Consider the following 17,035-nt stretch of genomic DNA (forward strand, 5'->3'; position numbering starts at 1 on the left):
ACTGGCTCTTCCCTAGGCCTAGAATGGTCTTCTCACCCCACTAACTGTGAATTCCTTCTCCTAATTCCTTAGAAAGGCTTTCCTGACCTTAGACTCGTCAGCACTCTCACCTCCATGGAAATCATTTCCTTCATCGAGTCAATAATTAGACATTGCAAGTACTGATTAATGTGTAAGTCTTCCACTGGATTGTAACCTCATAAAGGTAACAACTCAGAATTGGCTTCCCATTGCCTTTCCAGTGTTTTCACAGTAAATGCATAGTAAATAAACTTTACAGGATAAAGGAATTCATTGTGTTTCATAGTCTTGATGTTTCTACTAAAGAAGACCAAACCTCCAGTTCAGTGAATATATAACTCTGAAGAGGGTAAAAACACTAAGTATCTTCAACAGAATTACTGTTGTCATAGGATTATTGAAAACAAAAGTTGTCTCTGCTCCCTGTTTTCTGATTGATAGCTTTCTAGAACCAGAACCCAAATTCTTCATATGCTTTGTATATAGAAAGGCAAACCCACAAAATCCTTAAAGAAACCAATCAGAAAACCAAGTGCCCTACAAAATCATCAGTTGAAGGGTGATTTAGAGTAGAAAATCCTCCATAATAGAAAGTCATTTAAAAATACAATCGCCCTGGCCACTGTATATCAGTGGTTAGAGCATTGACCTGCACAGTGAAGAGTCATGGGTTCGATTCCCAGTCAAGGGCATTCAATCCTCAGCCCCAGTCAGGACACGTGCAGGAGGCAACCAATGGATGTGTCTCTCTCACATTGATGTCTCTCTCTCTCTCTCTCTCTCTCTCTCTCTCTCTCTCTCTCTCTCCCTTCCTTCCTTCCTCCCTCCCTTCCTACCATTTTCTCCTTCCATTCTTTCTAAAAATCAATGGGAGAAATATCCTCCAGTGAAGATTTAAAAAAAATACAACAATAATGAAAAGGTCTAAAGAGTCAAGATGAAAAAGATATTACTTCTTCCTGCCTTCATAACAGGCCTCATAATCCCAGTGACAAAGATAATTGAATTTCAAATATTTTAGCATCAGTAAGTAGCTTAATTATTTGAGAGACTTGCTGCATGCTCAGTTATATTCTCTGTTTAGATCTGGGCTGATTTGGGAAGAATATTGAGATGCTGGTGCTATTGCTCCATGTGTACTCTGACAAAAAGCTTTTCCGAAGAAATTATAAATACATAATCTACAAGCAATATCTTCTCAATGGGTCTGCATGCAATCTGCATGTATGTGTGGATTTTAATCCTTCTTCATAAACCTGGTCAGTTGGAATACCAAAATATTAGGAGCCATAAAGTACAAATTTTAGAAACTTTGAAGGACTAACAAAGTGAAAAAGAAAATCAAAGAGGTAAAAAGGACATGTAACTTAAATCAGATCCTGGCAGAACAGATCATCTGCACACATAGTTCATTTTCCTTTTTAGAGAAATATATTTTGTCTATGACCCTTGCAGACTTTTTGCCCCTCTAGAGTGATTGTTATTTTTCTGTTTGCATGAGAACTTTAAAATGTAGGCAATTGGGAAATGAGAGTTTCAAGTAAAGATCAGAATTGTACACAGTAAATCAATAAATAAGAACCAAAATAAACAAAAGATACAGGTTTTGAAAATGTCAGAAAGATTTCCAGAGTAATATGTTCATTTGATTTATTTCCAATTCATGAAAAATTGATAATTAGATCTTACAAATATCTGTCAGGTAAATGTGGCTATATTTAGAAGGTATCTCTTTAGACAATAAAAAATGTGAGGGCAAATGTTGAGATACAGTTCTGTTACCAAGCCATTAATCTAAGTTCTAAAAGAGTATCTATCTATATCTATATCTATATCTATATCTATATCTATATCTATATCTATATCTATATCTATATCTATATCATATCTATATCTATATCTCTATATCTCTATATCTCTATCTCTATCTCTATCTCTATCTCTATCTCTATCTCTATCTCTATCTATATATATATATATATATAAAAGGCTAAATGACCGTCGCATCAACCAAACAGGATGTGTAGGGCAACCAGGCCAGCAGGGGGTTAGTGAGGGGTGACCAAATGGCTGAACAGCAGGCTGCATGAGGGGGCAGTTGGGGGTGACCAGGCCGGCAGAGACGGGCAGTAAGGGGTGACCAGGCCAGTGGGGGGGGGCAGTTAGGGGCAACCAGGCTGGGGGGGGGCACTAAGGGGTGACCAGGCCAGCGGGGGGGGGGGGGGCAGTTGGGGGTGACCAGGCTGGTGGCATGGGGCAGTTGGGGGTTACTACGCTGGCAGTGGGGGCAGTTGGGGATGACCAGGCCAGCAGGGGGTACAGTTAGGGGTGATCAAGCAGGCAGGCAGGTGAGCAGTTAGGAGCCAGTGGTCCTAGATTGTGAGAGGGATGTCCGACTGCCAGTTTAGGACATCTCCTGAGGGGTCCCGGATTAGAGAGGGTGCAGACCGGGCTGAGGGCACCCTCTCCCCCGTGCATGAATTTCATGCACATGGCCTCTAGTTTCAATATAAAAGCTTAGAAGAATAAATACAATGAAAAATAAATGATTGTGTTTTCCCCAGGGAAATACAATTTTAAAAGACATTGTTATATAAGAGCACATAAGGAATATGTTGTAGTAGGCACATAGATGAAGAAGAACCCCAAGGACTCACATTTCACTGACAAATAATGATATTACTAAGATGATTATGTTTATAAGCAGTCCAAATAGGTTTCCAATCTCCAAGAATCATTGCCTCCTGTATGGACACTGCTAACTCATCAGTTCCTTTTGTGAGAATTAGAAAACAAATAAACAAGTGAAAAACACAAACTTGCCTTCCTTGGAACAGAATCAGTTCAGCACCAAGGGCATGGTTCAGTAAGACCACATCAGCTCAGTACTCCTCTGCAGGACACAAGCCATACTCCTGATCCTGAGGAGTATGTCCATTGCTGCCTCAGGTAGAATGTAGACTAAACTTTCATTTTATTTGACAAAGGTCCAATATCTGATTAATACATGACTGTAGGAGACAAGCACATGCCTATCAATGAATTTAATTTCTTATATAGTAATTTCTCACTTAACATTGATAGGTCCTGCAACTTTGAGCAAAATAATGTATAACAAAACCAAATTTACCATAGGCTAATTGATAGAAATAAGAGTCAGTTTCCTAAGGCATCTCACCAATGTTATAATGAAATGATTTTGAATGAAATGATGTTATTCAGGGATCTGCTCTAATTAAGGTATATTGCTAATGAAATTTACGCTGTTTGAGAAAATTAAAAATTCAGTTCTAGGTAAAATGGACCAATTAAAAACAGTTTATTATACTTGTTATTATTTCCATTATTATTATTTTGTTTTTTATTTCTGTTGTTTTTTAATAAATCTTTATTGTTGAAAGTATTACATATGTCCCATTTTTTCACCCATTGACCCACTCCAGCCTGCCTTGCACCCAACCCCAGGCCTTCAGCACCCTATTGTCTGTGTCCATGGGTTATGCATATATGCATACAAGGTCTTTGGTTGATTACCTTCCACCCACCCACCCTTCCCCACCTTCCCTCTGAGATTTGGCACTCTGTTCCATGCTTCCATGTCTCTGGATCCACTCCATTCATCAGTTTATTTTGTTACTTAGATTCTACATATGAGTGAGATTCTATGATAATTTCCTTTCTATGAATGACTCATTTCACTTAGCATGATACTCTCCAGGTCCCTCCATGCTGTCTCAAAGGGTAAGAGATTCTTCTTTTTTGCTGCTGCATAGTATTCCATGGTATAAATGTACCACAGCTTTTTTATCCAATCATCTCCCGATGGGCACTTGGGCTGTTTCCAGATCTTAGCTATTGTAAATTGGGCTGCTGTGAACATAGGGGTGCATACATTCTTTCAAAAGTGAGTGTTGGATTTTGTTGAATGGTTTTTCTGCATCTAGTGATATGATCATGTGATTTTTGTCTTTCAATTTGTTTATGTGATGTTACATATCACGTTTATTGATTTGCAAATATTGTACCAGCATTGCATCCCTGGAATAAGTGCCACTTGGTCATGGTGAATGCTCTTTTTAATATATTGCCAGATCCAATTTGCTAATATTTTGCTAAGGATTTTAGCATCCATGTTCATCAGGGATATTGGCCTGTAATTTTCTTTCTTTATAATGTCTTTATCTGGTTTTGGAATTAGGATAATGATAGCATCATAAAAAAAGTCTGGAAGTATCCCTTCCTCTTGGATTTTTTGGAATATTTTGAGGAGTATCAGTTAGTTGTTCTTTGAATGTTTGGTAAAACTCCCCTGTGAAGCCAACCAGACCTGGGCTTTTGTTTGCTGGGGGATTTTTATTACTGTTTCTATTTTATCAGTTGTATTTGGCCTATTCAGGTTTTCTGATTCTTCATGATTCATTTTTGGGAGATTATATTTTTCTAGGAATTTGTCCATTTCATCCACATTGTCCAGCATGTTGGAATATAATTGTTCACAGTATTTTCTTACAATCCTTTGTATTTCTGTGGTATCAGTGGTTCCTTTTCCACTTTCATTTCTGGTTTTATTTATTTGGGTCCTCTCTCTTTGTTTCTTAATGATTCTGACTAACAGTTCATCAATTTTGTTTATCCTTTCAAAGAGCCAGCTCTTGATTTTGTTGATTTTATTTTTATTGTTGCCTTTTTTTTATTTATTTTTTTAGAGTCCATGTTATTATTTCTGCTCTAATCTTTACTATTTAGTTTCTTCTACTTACTCTGGGCTTTTCTTGTTGTTCTCTTCATAGTTCTGTTTTTAAAAATATATTTTATTGATTTTTTTTACAGAGAGGAAGGGAGAGGGATAGAGAGTTAGAAACATCGATGAGAGAGAAACATCGATCATCTGCCTCCTGCACAGCCCCCTACTAAGGATGTGGCTGCAACATTCAATTCCAGTCAAGATACATACCCTTGACTGGAATTGAACTTGGGACCCTTCAGTCCACAGGCCGATGATCTATCCACTGAGCCAAACCGGTTAGGGCTCTTTACAGTTCTTCAAGTTGTAGGTAGGGTTCAATAGTTTATGGCTGATTTTTCTTGTTTTTTTGAGGTATGCCTGTAGTACCATGAACTTCCCTCTCAGGACTGCTTTTGCTGTGGCCTAGAGATTTGGGTTGTTGTGTGTTCATTTTCATTTGTTACCAGGAAGTTTTTTATTTCGTTCTTGACCTTGTTGGTAACCCATTCATCTATACATATAAAGAGGTAATATGCTACTTTGTCTGTGATGGTGTCCCCATAATGACCTATTTGCATATTGATGCACATGCAGCAGGGGTCAGGCGGCTGGAGCCAAGTTCCCGAGGGTCTGAGGAGACTGTCTGACAGGAGCCTGGACTGCAAAGAAGGAAGAGGAAGCGGCTATGGGGAGCTCTTCCAATCCCCCTGCACGGACACCCTACCCCAGCCCCCGCACCCCTGGGGGGACGAGGAGGCTGACCATACAGGGAGAAGACCCAGCCTCGGGGGTAGCTGCAGCCTGCACCTCCGACTCCTGATATCCCCCCCGCCCCCCCGCCACTCGCGTCAAGAGCTCCCACAATAGCACGCTGGCGAGACCACCCATCAGCGCCCCTGGGGCCCACAGTCTGCTACTGCCAGGCCCCCTCCACTGGGGCCGGGCATGCCTCTCCTCCCTACAACTTCAGACCTGGGTGGAGGCAGACCTGAGTGGCCCCCCAGGGTCAGACCCTTCCCCCCGACAGCAGCAGCGCCATCTCCACAGCTGAAGTGCACTGAACCTCACTGGGGGCATAGCTAAACCCACCCTCCTAGGCCGCTTGGCTCCGCCCTGGCCCAGCCCCCACCCCATTCCAGGAGATCGGATCCCTGCCCTGAGCAGGTATAACTGTGAAACAGCCATGTACAATTTAAAGAATGACGCCAAGAGGGAAGGTTTGACAGCTACTTCCCCTTCGGCCTCGCTGCCCCCCCTAGTGCCCCCTAATGCCCCACCCCCTGCCAGATCCTCCAGGGACGACCACTGCTACAGGACTGCTGGCCAGAGCCTGCCCCTCTGAGGCCTGCAGAACCCTCTGCAAAGCTTCCATAGCTACAGTCCCAGGAAACAATCATGCCCTCCTCCCCTAATCAGCACCTGCTACCTGCGAGGGTACCTGTGAGCTTAAAAATAACAATCCCTTTCCATTTAAACATCACTTACTTGATGAAACATTTCTAAGTTTATAAGCTCAGAACCTCCTCATGACAACCCAGTGAGGTAGGTGGAGAAGAGATTACAATTCCCACAGTATATGCGTATGTATTCAGAAATGAAGCTCAGAGAGGAAAAGTGTCAAGCCCACTGGTTCCCCAAGGTGCAGCGCACGCCCCACAGGGGAGGCAATTTGATTTTAAGTGGGTGCAATTCGAGAATGAGTTAACAGTGAATTTTTTGCAATTCTTATGGTTCTAGGGGGCCTCATCTACAGCGTATCCTACATAATAAAAGGCTAATATGAAAATGACCAAATGGTGGAATGACCGGCCACTATGATGCACGCTGATCACCATTGGGCAGACACTCAACACAGGAGCTGCCCCCTGGTGGTCAGTGTGCTCCCACAGGGGGAGCGCCGCTCAACCAGAAGCCGGGCTAATGGCTGGGGAGCACAGCGGCAGTGGTGGGAGCCTCTCCCACCTCCGTGGCAATGCTAAGGATGTCCGACTAACGGCTTAGGCCCACTAAGCCGTCAGTCAGACATCCCTCCAGGGCTCCCAGACTGCGAGAGGACACAGGCCAGGCTGAGGGACCCCCCTCAAGTGCACGGATTTCGTGCACCAGGTCTCTAGTTGTTTAATAACATGCTATTTAACCCCCATGTGTTTGAATGTTTTGGGGTGTTTTTACTGTAGTTGATTTCTAATTTCATTCTTCTGTGTTCTGAGAAGATGCTTGATATGATTTAATCTTCCTGAACTTGTAGAGACTTGTTTTTTGTCCTAACATATAGTCTATCTTTGTGAATGATCCATGTGCACTTGAGAAGAATGTATATTCTGCTGCTTTAGGGTGAAATGTTCTAGAAATGTCAATTAAATTCATCTGATCCAATGTGTCCTTTAGAGTCACTGTTTCTTTGTTAAGTCTTTGTCTGGAAGAGCTATCTGGTGAAGTCAGAAGGGGTGTTAAAAGTCCCCTACTATGACCGTACTGTTGTTAATCTCCCTGTTAAAGTCCTCCAGAAGGCTTTTTATACATTTATATGCTCATATAGTGGGTGGATACATGTTTATCAGTGTTATATCCTCTTGTTGGATCAATCCCTTTAGTATCATGTAGTGACCTTTGTTGTTTCTTGTAATGGCCTTCATTTTGAAGTCTATTTGGTGGGATATGAATATTGCTACTCCAGCTTTTTTTTTTCTTTTCCATTTGCATGGAAAATTTTTTCCCAGTCCTTCAGTATCATCCTGTGTGTGTCTTTTGTTCTTAGTTGGGTCTTTTGTAGACACCGTACTGTTGGGTCATATTTTTTTATCCATTCAGCTACCCTGTGCCTTTTGATTGTAGCATTTAACCCACTTACATTTAGGGTTATTATTGATATGTACCTATTTATTGCCATTTTAATTTCATATGCCTAAATTTCTCTGTTTCTACTTCTCATTACAGCAGTCCATTTAGCATTTATTGTAATGCTGGCTTGGTGGTAACAAACTCCTTTAGCCTTTTTTTTTCTGGGAAGCTCTTTATTTCATGATATATTTTGAATGATAGCCTTGCTCGATACAGTAATCTTGATTTCAGATCCTTGCTTTCCATTACCTTGAGTACTTCATGCCTTTCCCTTTGGGCCTGTAGAATTTCTGATGAGAAATAAGCTGACAAACTTATGAGAACTCCTTTGTAGGTAACATTTGCTTTTCTCTTGCTGTCTTTCAGATTCTCTCTTTGTCTTTAATTTTTGGGATTTTAATTATGATGAGTCTCGGCATGGACCTGTTTGCGTTCTTCTTGCTTGTGGTTCTCTATGCCTCCTGAACTCGTGTGCCTTTTTCCTTTACCAAGGAGGTTTTCTACTATTATTTCTTCAAACACATTCTCTATCTCTTTCTCCCTTTCTGCCTCTTCAGGCACACCTACTTTCTAATATTGTTATGTTTCAGGTTGTCCTACAGTTTCCTTAATCTGTCCTCCAGTTTTTTTAATTGTGCTATATGTGTTCTCATGCCTAATGAATCACCCAAAGAGAAACCTTATGTACAATATTTCTAGAGGTTAGACATAACTATGCACATGAAAAGAAAGTAACAAAAAACAATTATAAAAGGAATAGTTAAACCTCAAAGTGACACATTTTATTTTTGAATAGTTCTAATCATAAGAAAATTTATCTATAAATTGGGACAAAAGAAGATTCATTAAATTTCCACCTAATGACACCTTCTAGAAATATATGTGATTAATCTAATATGTTTGATTTGATGTGCATATAAAGTTATATAACTGAACTTTGTTATGTTTGGCTCTTACATAATTTTTAGTATTTTTGATTAGATGAAGCCTTAGTTTAATTTATATACTTTTGTACTACTTAATAATGTAGATTTTTTTCAATAGATGGAGTTACACATATGTTGACATATATGTGATTTGATATGTATGCTATTTTGTTGTATTGACAGCAAGCTTCAAAACTTCATATGTCAAATTTGCTGAAGGTGTTAACATCATAGATATTTCCATGCTTAAAAATGTCGAATTTTGGAGAAAACCAAGATGGTGGCATAGATGAACACCTATACTGATGCCTAGCACAACAATTTCAAAACTACAACTAAAAGACAAAGCAGACATCATCCACAACCACCAGAAAGCCAGCTGAGTGGAAATTCTACAACTAGAAAGAAAAAAAAAAAAGGACACTGAGATGCAGGAGCGGCGGAGTGCAGAACTGTGGAGACATGGAGACGTGCACGCATGAGAGGAAGGGCCGGGCGGCTGAATACGTGGCTAGCTTTCTCAAACCGGAGCGAAACAAAGGCTCCCCATAGCGCTGAAATCCAGTCCCGGGAGAGACTCAGGGAATCCAGACACATACAGGGAGAAACTGGACTGTCTGGCAGCGGGCAGAGCTCGAGAGCAGCTTTCTCTCAGAGGTGCGTGCAGCCATAGCCACGGGGCACCGAGACCCAGGGGAACTGTGGAAGACGCGCAGAGACATACGCGCGAGAGGAAAGGCCAGCCGGCTGGATAACAGCTGCCTTGATCATTCCGGAGGGAAACAGGGCCTCTCGACTTCACCGTAGTCCAGTTCCGGAGATGCGTGCAGCCATTGCCACGGGGCACGGAGACCCAGAGGAACTCCGGAAGACAGGTGAGGAGGCGCGCATGTGGAGAGGGCTCAGGCAGTTGAACACGCGGCTGCCTTTCTCATTCCAGAGGGAAACAAAGCCTCCCGACTACACGTACACCAGTTCCGGGTGAAATTCTGGGTACCCATACTCATTTGGGGAGAAACTGGTCTGTTTGGCAGCAGGCAAAACTTGAGAGCAGCTTTCTCTCAGAGATTTGTGCAGCCATTGCCGTGGGACACTGAGACCAAAACCGGGAAACCAAGGCTGATGGCTCTGCCCTGAGGTCCCGCCCCATCCAAACTGAGCACAGGAGCTCTTCCAGTGTAGATACAGCTGATCCTCACAGCCAATTGGCCTGGAGGTCAATTCCCCCCAGTGATAACAACAACAATCAAGGCTTAACTACAACAAAACTGTGCACACAGCCCACAAAGGGGTGCACCAAGAGAGTCTACCTCAGGTAACTGGGGAGGCTGAGCCACTGGGCCCAAAGGACACCTTGCACACAAAGCCACTCCATCAACTCAGGGAAGCAGCTAAAATGTGGAAACAAAGAGGCAGATCACAAATGAAAGAAATGGAGAAAAGCAGAAGACTGGACATAGAGTTCAAAACCACATTGATAAGGTTACTCAAGAATCTGCTGAAAACCTCTGAGGAACTTAGTGAGACCTTTAAAGATCTTAATGAGAATGTCAAAAAAAATGGAAAAGGACCAGACAGAAATTAAGCATACACTGTCTGAAATAAAGAAATTCAACAGTAGATCAGAGGACCCCAAGAATCAAACCAAAGATTTGAAACACGAGGAAGCTAAAGACACCCAACCAGAAAAACAAAAGACAAGGGAATCCAAAAATATGAAGATAGTGTAAAGAGCCTATGGGACAACTTTAAGCGTACCAACATCCAAATTTTTGGGGTGCCAGAAGAAGAGAGAGAGCAAAATATTGAAAACCTATTAGAAGAAATAATGACAGAAAACTTTCCCTACCTGGTGAAAGAAATAGACTTACAAGTCCAGGAAGCACACAGAACCCCAAACAAGAGGAATCCAAAGAGGACCACACCAAGACACATCATAATTAAAATGCCAAGGGCAAAAGACAAAGACAGAATCTTGAAAGCAGCAAGGGAAAAACAGTTAGTTACCTACAAGGGAGTACCCATATGACTGTCAGCTGATTTCTCAACAGAAACTATGTAGGCCAGAAGGGAGTGGCAAGAAATATTCAGTGATGAACAGTAAGAACCTACAACCAAGATTACTCTACCCAGCAAAGCTATCATTTAGAAGTGAAGGTCAGATAAGGAGGTTTACAGACAAGAAAAAGCTAAAGGAGTTCATCAACACCAAACCAGTATTATATGAAATGCTGAAAGGTATTCTTTAAGAAGAGGAGGAAGAAGAAAAAGGTAAAAATTATGAACATCAAATACGTGTCTATCAACAAGTGAATCTAAAAATGAAGTGAATAGAAGATTTGATGAACAGAATAAACTGGTGAATATGATGGAATCAGGGGCATAGAGAGGGAGTGAACAGACAATTCTCAGGGGAAAGGGGGTGTGAGGAGTTAGGGAAGAGATTGGACAAAAATCTTACACCTATGGATGAAGACAGTGGCGGGGGGTAGGGGCATGGGGTGGGGTGGGGAACCGGGTGGAGGGGAGCTATGGGGGAAAAAAGAGGAATATATGTAATAATCTGAACAATAAAGATTTATTTTTTAAAAAATGCCGAATTTTGTGACAAAAAAAGAGCATTAGCAGGAAGTTTTAATTCATTACTTTATTTTGAAGAAAAAGTTATTGTATACTTCGGGAAGCTTATGGTGAACATACTCCATCTCAAGATACTTGTGAACACTGGTTTCAATGCTTTAAAAGTGATGATTGGATGTGAAAGACAAAGAAAGTCCAGGTCAAACAAAAAAGTTTGAAGACCAACAATTACAAGCATTATTGAATAAAGATGAGTGTCAAACTCAAAAAAAACTTGCAGAAAGATTAAACATTGCTCAGTAAACAATTTCCAGTCATTTACAAGCAATGGTAAAGATTTTAAAGGAAGGAAAATGGGTGCCACATCAACTGAACGAAAGACAAATGGAAAACTGAAAAGTCATCAGTAAAACGTTGCTTCAATGGCATGAAAGAAAGTCTTTTTTTGCATCAAATTGTGATGGGCCATGAAATGTGGATTTATTTTGAGAATTCCAAATGCACAAAATCATGGGTTGATCCAGGTCAACCATCAACATTGACTGCAAGGCCAAATTGCTTCAGAAAGAAGACAATGCTCTGCATTCGGTGGGAGCAGGAAGGTGTGATGTATTATGAGCTTATAAAACCAGATGAAACCATTAATACTGATTGCTACTGACAAAAAATAATCAATTTAAACCACATTTTGATCGTGAAACGACCAGAATAGGCCAGAAGACACAGCAAAGTAATTTTGCTTCATGATAACACACCATCACACACTTCAAAACCAGTTAAAGACACGTTAAAAGATCTTGCCTGGGAAGTATTAACCCACCCACTGTGTTCACCAGACCTTGCTCCTTCAGATACCACTTGTTCTGATCAATGGCACACGCACTTTCTGAGCAGCACTTCAAAACGTACAAAGAAGTAGAAATGTTTCTGTTGAGAAATCAGCTGACAGTCGTATAGGTACTCTCTTGTAGATAACTGTTTTTCTCTTGCTGCTTTCAAGATTCTCTCTTTGTCTTTTGTCCTCGGCATTTTAATTATGATGTGTCTTGGTGTGGTCCTTTTTCGATTCCTTTTATTTGGGGTTCTCTGCACTTCCTGGACTTGTAAGTCTATTTCTTTCACCAGGTGGGGGAAGTTTTCTGTCATTATTTCTTCAAATAAATTTTCAATGTCTTGCTGTCTCTCTTCTTCTGGCACCCCTATAATTCGGATGTTGTTACACTTGAAGTACTATGTTTATATTTTTGTGTTCTTTTTTCTTTTTGCTTTTCCAGTTGGGTGTTTTTTATAATCAGAAACAAAAAAAGAGAGAAATTAAGAGAGGGTAGGAAAAAGAGACATAACCCCCTGATGTTCTCAGGAGTTTGGAGTTTCTAATCTACTGCAATTACTATGTTCAGTTTTCCTCAATTCAGGTATAAGCAAAGTCACACTTACTTTCATAATGCAACCTATCCCATGCTGAGCTGCCAAATGAAGTAGGTCCACTCCTCCCCTAACTTCCGACTCAGACATCACTACACTGCTAGTTTGTGAGAGAAGCAGGACTGGATCTGTTCTCATAGCCAAGAGAGTCCTCAAAAGCTATTTGAAGCATGGACCACTTTGGAAGAGGGCTGTTTCCACTGCCCTCTCTAATGTATTTAAGATTTTTTACTTCCTTTCTTGATCCAGTTCTCCTCTTACTGCCTGCTGGGTGCCAGAGGTCTGTGTTGCTCTTGTTGAAGCCCAGGAACCTGCTGAGATGTGGTTTTTATTGTGCCACTTGTGCTACCTGTTTCCAGGACCCTACCCTTCTACACAACCACTAGTGCAGTCTCTGCTTCATTGTTCCAGACAACTGTGTTTCCTCAGGAATTGACAGAAAACACCCCTTTCTTCAGCATTCCTTTCAGTGTGGGCTGCTTCATGACTAAATGTCCCTTCCTCGAGTGCTACAGCATTTTGATTTCCTCATGTAACCAGTCCCTTGGGCCCTGTGCAGCATTTCCATATAGTGCTCTGAAACCACTATATATCCACTTTCTTCTCCTTTCACAACAGAAAGCAATTTTTAAATCACTTTATACATTGCCATTAACTAAAATACTGCATTTCTTTGAATGCCTTCTAAGTGAAGCATGAACTAAGTTCTGATCAATGAGATATACGCAGAGGAATTTGTGAGAAGTTTTCTTAAAAGGATAGAGACATGCACTTTCCTTTCTATTTCTCTTTTGAACTGAGCAGAATAAAACAAAGTTAAGAGTTCAAGCAACCATCTTAAGCCTTAAATGATAACCACATGTTAAGCAGAACAAAGGAGCACAAACAAACAAACAAAAACAATTTGCCTGGATCTCTGTGGAATGTGGACCTTTAGTAGTTACATGGACCTAGTACCAGAACCAAATGTTTATGCCCTTTTTGTAATTTATTATCAATTATGCTTACCATTCTAATAATAATAATAACAACAAATTTGTGTGCCTTATAGTATTTTCTTTGTATTATACCTGTGAAATAGATACAGTTGCCTTAAGCAATCATATCTAAGTTTTTAAAATATGATGAAATAATCATGTATAACTATATATATATATATATATATATATATATATATATACACACATATATGTGTGTGTTATATATATATATATATATATATATATATATATATATATAGTATATCCTATATAATAAAAGGCCAGCACCATAAGCGTAATGACCAGAACAACCAGAGACCAGAACCACCATGGCCTCTTGCCGGGCTGGCCCCACCCCCAAGCAGTTAGGAGAGATCAGGCAGGCAGGCAGAGTGGTTACGGGTCATCAGGCAGGCAGACCAGCAGTTAGGGGTGATCAGGTAGGCAGGCAAGTGGTTAGGGGTCATCAGGTGGGCAGATGGAACCTCACAGGGCTGACCCTGGCCCCCAGCAAGCAGTTAGGGGTGATCAGGTAGGCAGGCCCAGGTCCCCATCAAAGAAAGAGGGAGGCCTAGGCCACTTGGCAGCGACTCTGTGGCAGGTGTGCGGCCTCCCAGCGATTGCCCCACAGAGGGAGGCCCAGGCCAGCCAAGCTATCACACCCCCTACCTGTCACCTGCAGAAGGAGACCACCAGTGGTGCGGGAGTCGGGGGGCAGCCCTACACAGATGGCAAGCAGTGGCAGCGACAGGGGTGGGGCCAGGTGCCTGCAGCCAGGGGAAGGAAAACGTTGATAGGCCCTGATCTCAGCCCAGGACTAGGGACCCTACCCAAGGGGTCCGGGATTGTGAGAAGGTGCAGGCGGGGCTGAGAGACACCCCTCAGTGCATGAATTTTCATGCACCGGGCCCCGTGTGTGTGTGTGTGTGTGTGTGTGTGTGTGTGTGTGTGTGTGTACTAGAGGCCTTGTGCACAAAATTTGTGCACTGGGGGGGAGGGTGTCCCTCAGCCAAACCTGCACCATCTCCAATCTGGGACCCCTCAGGGGATGTCCGACTGCTTTTGTAGGCCCGATGTTGGATCGGGCCTAAACAGGCAGTCAGACATCCCTTTCACAATCCAGGACTGCTGGCTCCCAACTGCTTGCCTGCTTGCTTGATTGCTCCTAACCGCTTCTGCCTGCCAGCCTGATCACCCCATAACCACTCCCCTGCCAGCCTGATCGATGCCTAACTGCTCCCCTGCTGGCCCAATCGTCCCCAACTGCCCTCCCCTGACAGCCCGGTCACCCCCAAATGCCTTCCCCTGCATATTACCTCTGTATTAAATAGGGTTTTTTTCTTTAACATATTGGACAGCCCTAACTGGTTTGGCTCAGTGGATGGAGCAAACTCAAGGGTCCCAGGTTCGATTCCGGTCAATGGCATATATCTGGTTGGGGGCACATACCCAGTGGGGAGTGTGCAGGAGGCATCTGATCAATGTTTCTCTCTCATAGATGTTTCTAGCTCTCTATCTTTTCCCCTTCCTCTCTGTAAAAAATAAATAAAATATATTTTAAAAAAAGAAACATTTAAGATTCCTCCATATCTGCCTGGCTGGTGTGACTCAGTTGTTGAGACCCCAGGCTGCTGCTGGGAGGGGATTGCTCAGTGGTGGTGTGGGTGCCTCCCAGGCTGAGACCCCAGGCTGCCGCTAGGAGGGGATTGCTCGGTGCAGGTACAGGTGCTTCCAAGGTTAAGACCCAAGGCTGTAGGTGTGTGTGTGTGGGGGGATCACTCCATGGGGGTGCAGGTGCATCCCAGGCTGAGACGCCAGGCGGCTTCTGGGAGGGGATCGCTCTGTGGGGGTGTGCACGCCTCCCAGGATGAGACCCCAGGCTGCCGCTGGGAGGGGATCGCTCTGTGGGGCTACGGGTGTTTCCAAGGCTAAGACCCGAGGCTGCAGGTGTGTGTGTGGGGGATCACTCTGTGGGGAGTGAATTTGTTTTTGTTTTTTATAAAGGGTCAGGAGGGCCTCTGGGCAGCATTCCGCCAGGCCACTTACACTGCTGGCTCTCAGCAGCAGCCCTCCCTGGGACTGGGGGACTCTGGAAGGGCTGAGAGGACTGGGGGCTGCCATCTTGTGGCTATGGGCCCTGCCATTTTGTTGTGGAGTGACGGTTAATTTGCATATTACTCTTTTATTATATAGGATACTAGTATATATCTTCAAATATCGTCCTTGCATGTAAATAAGTAATTGTAAGTACATTTGATATCTCCAGTAGATTATGAGTTTATTTGCGGCGTGGAATATGTTGTATTCTCTCTAGCACAACATATTGCTAAGGACACAATATAAACTAGAAAACCAAGAACAATTGAAAGAAGGAAAACAAAATATCCTTAAAAGTAGAACAGTGGGGGCCATAAGCCATGTGATTCAGTAGGCTAATGCTACTCTCAATAAGCAGGACAGGGATAAAGCTTCAAAGCAGCAGCTTTTGGCTATTCTTTTCTATATTTCCCTGTCCCTGAAAGCTGACCTTTTTCTTTCATTAAACTAGTTTATAAAATAAGTCATCCTGTTGTGTTTTGTTGTTGTTGTTGTTTTTAAAAAATACATATGTATATGTACAGAAGTAGAATGAGATCAAGGGCAATTGATCATCCCAAGCATTTAGAAGACACCCAATGGATATCAGTTGTGTGTAAAAGTTGATTTTATATTTGAGGAAAGAAACTATTACTGAAGAGGTGACTTAAACCCAGTAGTTGGTTGGTAAATGTGTAACAACCCAGTTCCTAGAAACATAGAAAACAAAATAAAGCAACCCCTTCACCCACCAAAAAGGAAAAAAAAAATATCCCTTATTGGTAGTGTTTGCTAGATTATGTGGTGAAAATACTGCCTTCATGAAAAATTTGATGCTACAAACTATTTTATCACTGGATCATAAAATTCCTGAAAATTTAATCTCTTGTCAGCAGGAAGATGCAGCTATAGGACTTTTTTTCTGCAAAGAGGACTGTAACTTGCACTTCTTATAAATTTATATGGTTAAAAAAATGTTTTCAAAGCCTTTAGGTTTTCAAATATTTCTCAACATAACACATAACATTTGCTTTACTGAGTTCCTTAATATCTGAAAACTGTCCCCGTATTTAATTACTTAGTCATCAATGTTTAGATAACTATGTTCTGATTTGAGTTGAAGAATTCAGACACAAGCCCAGATTTGACCAATTCATCCAGTGATTCTACAGCAAGGCCAAGGAACAAACTTGGATCTGCATGTGGTCTCCCCTCAGAGAATTTCAGAGATAGAAGAGTTTAGTGTTCCTGAACCAACAAAAGTTTCATTGCAGCAGTAAGAGCACACTGAAGACAACCTCAGGTACGTGTTTGTTTCATACATAGGCAGCTGCCCTCATGCTCTAGGTAGCATAAGTCAATCAAAATTCTGGGTCAAACCCTGGCAACTCTATTTCCACAACCGAATGCAAATTATCCATAAACTATTTTCTAAGGAAACTAATAAAGATAGGTAATCA

The sequence above is a fragment of the Cnephaeus nilssonii genome (genome assembly GCF_951640355.1).
Source record: "Cnephaeus nilssonii genome assembly, chromosome: 1".
Taxonomy (NCBI): Eukaryota; Metazoa; Chordata; class Mammalia; order Chiroptera; family Vespertilionidae; genus Cnephaeus; species Cnephaeus nilssonii.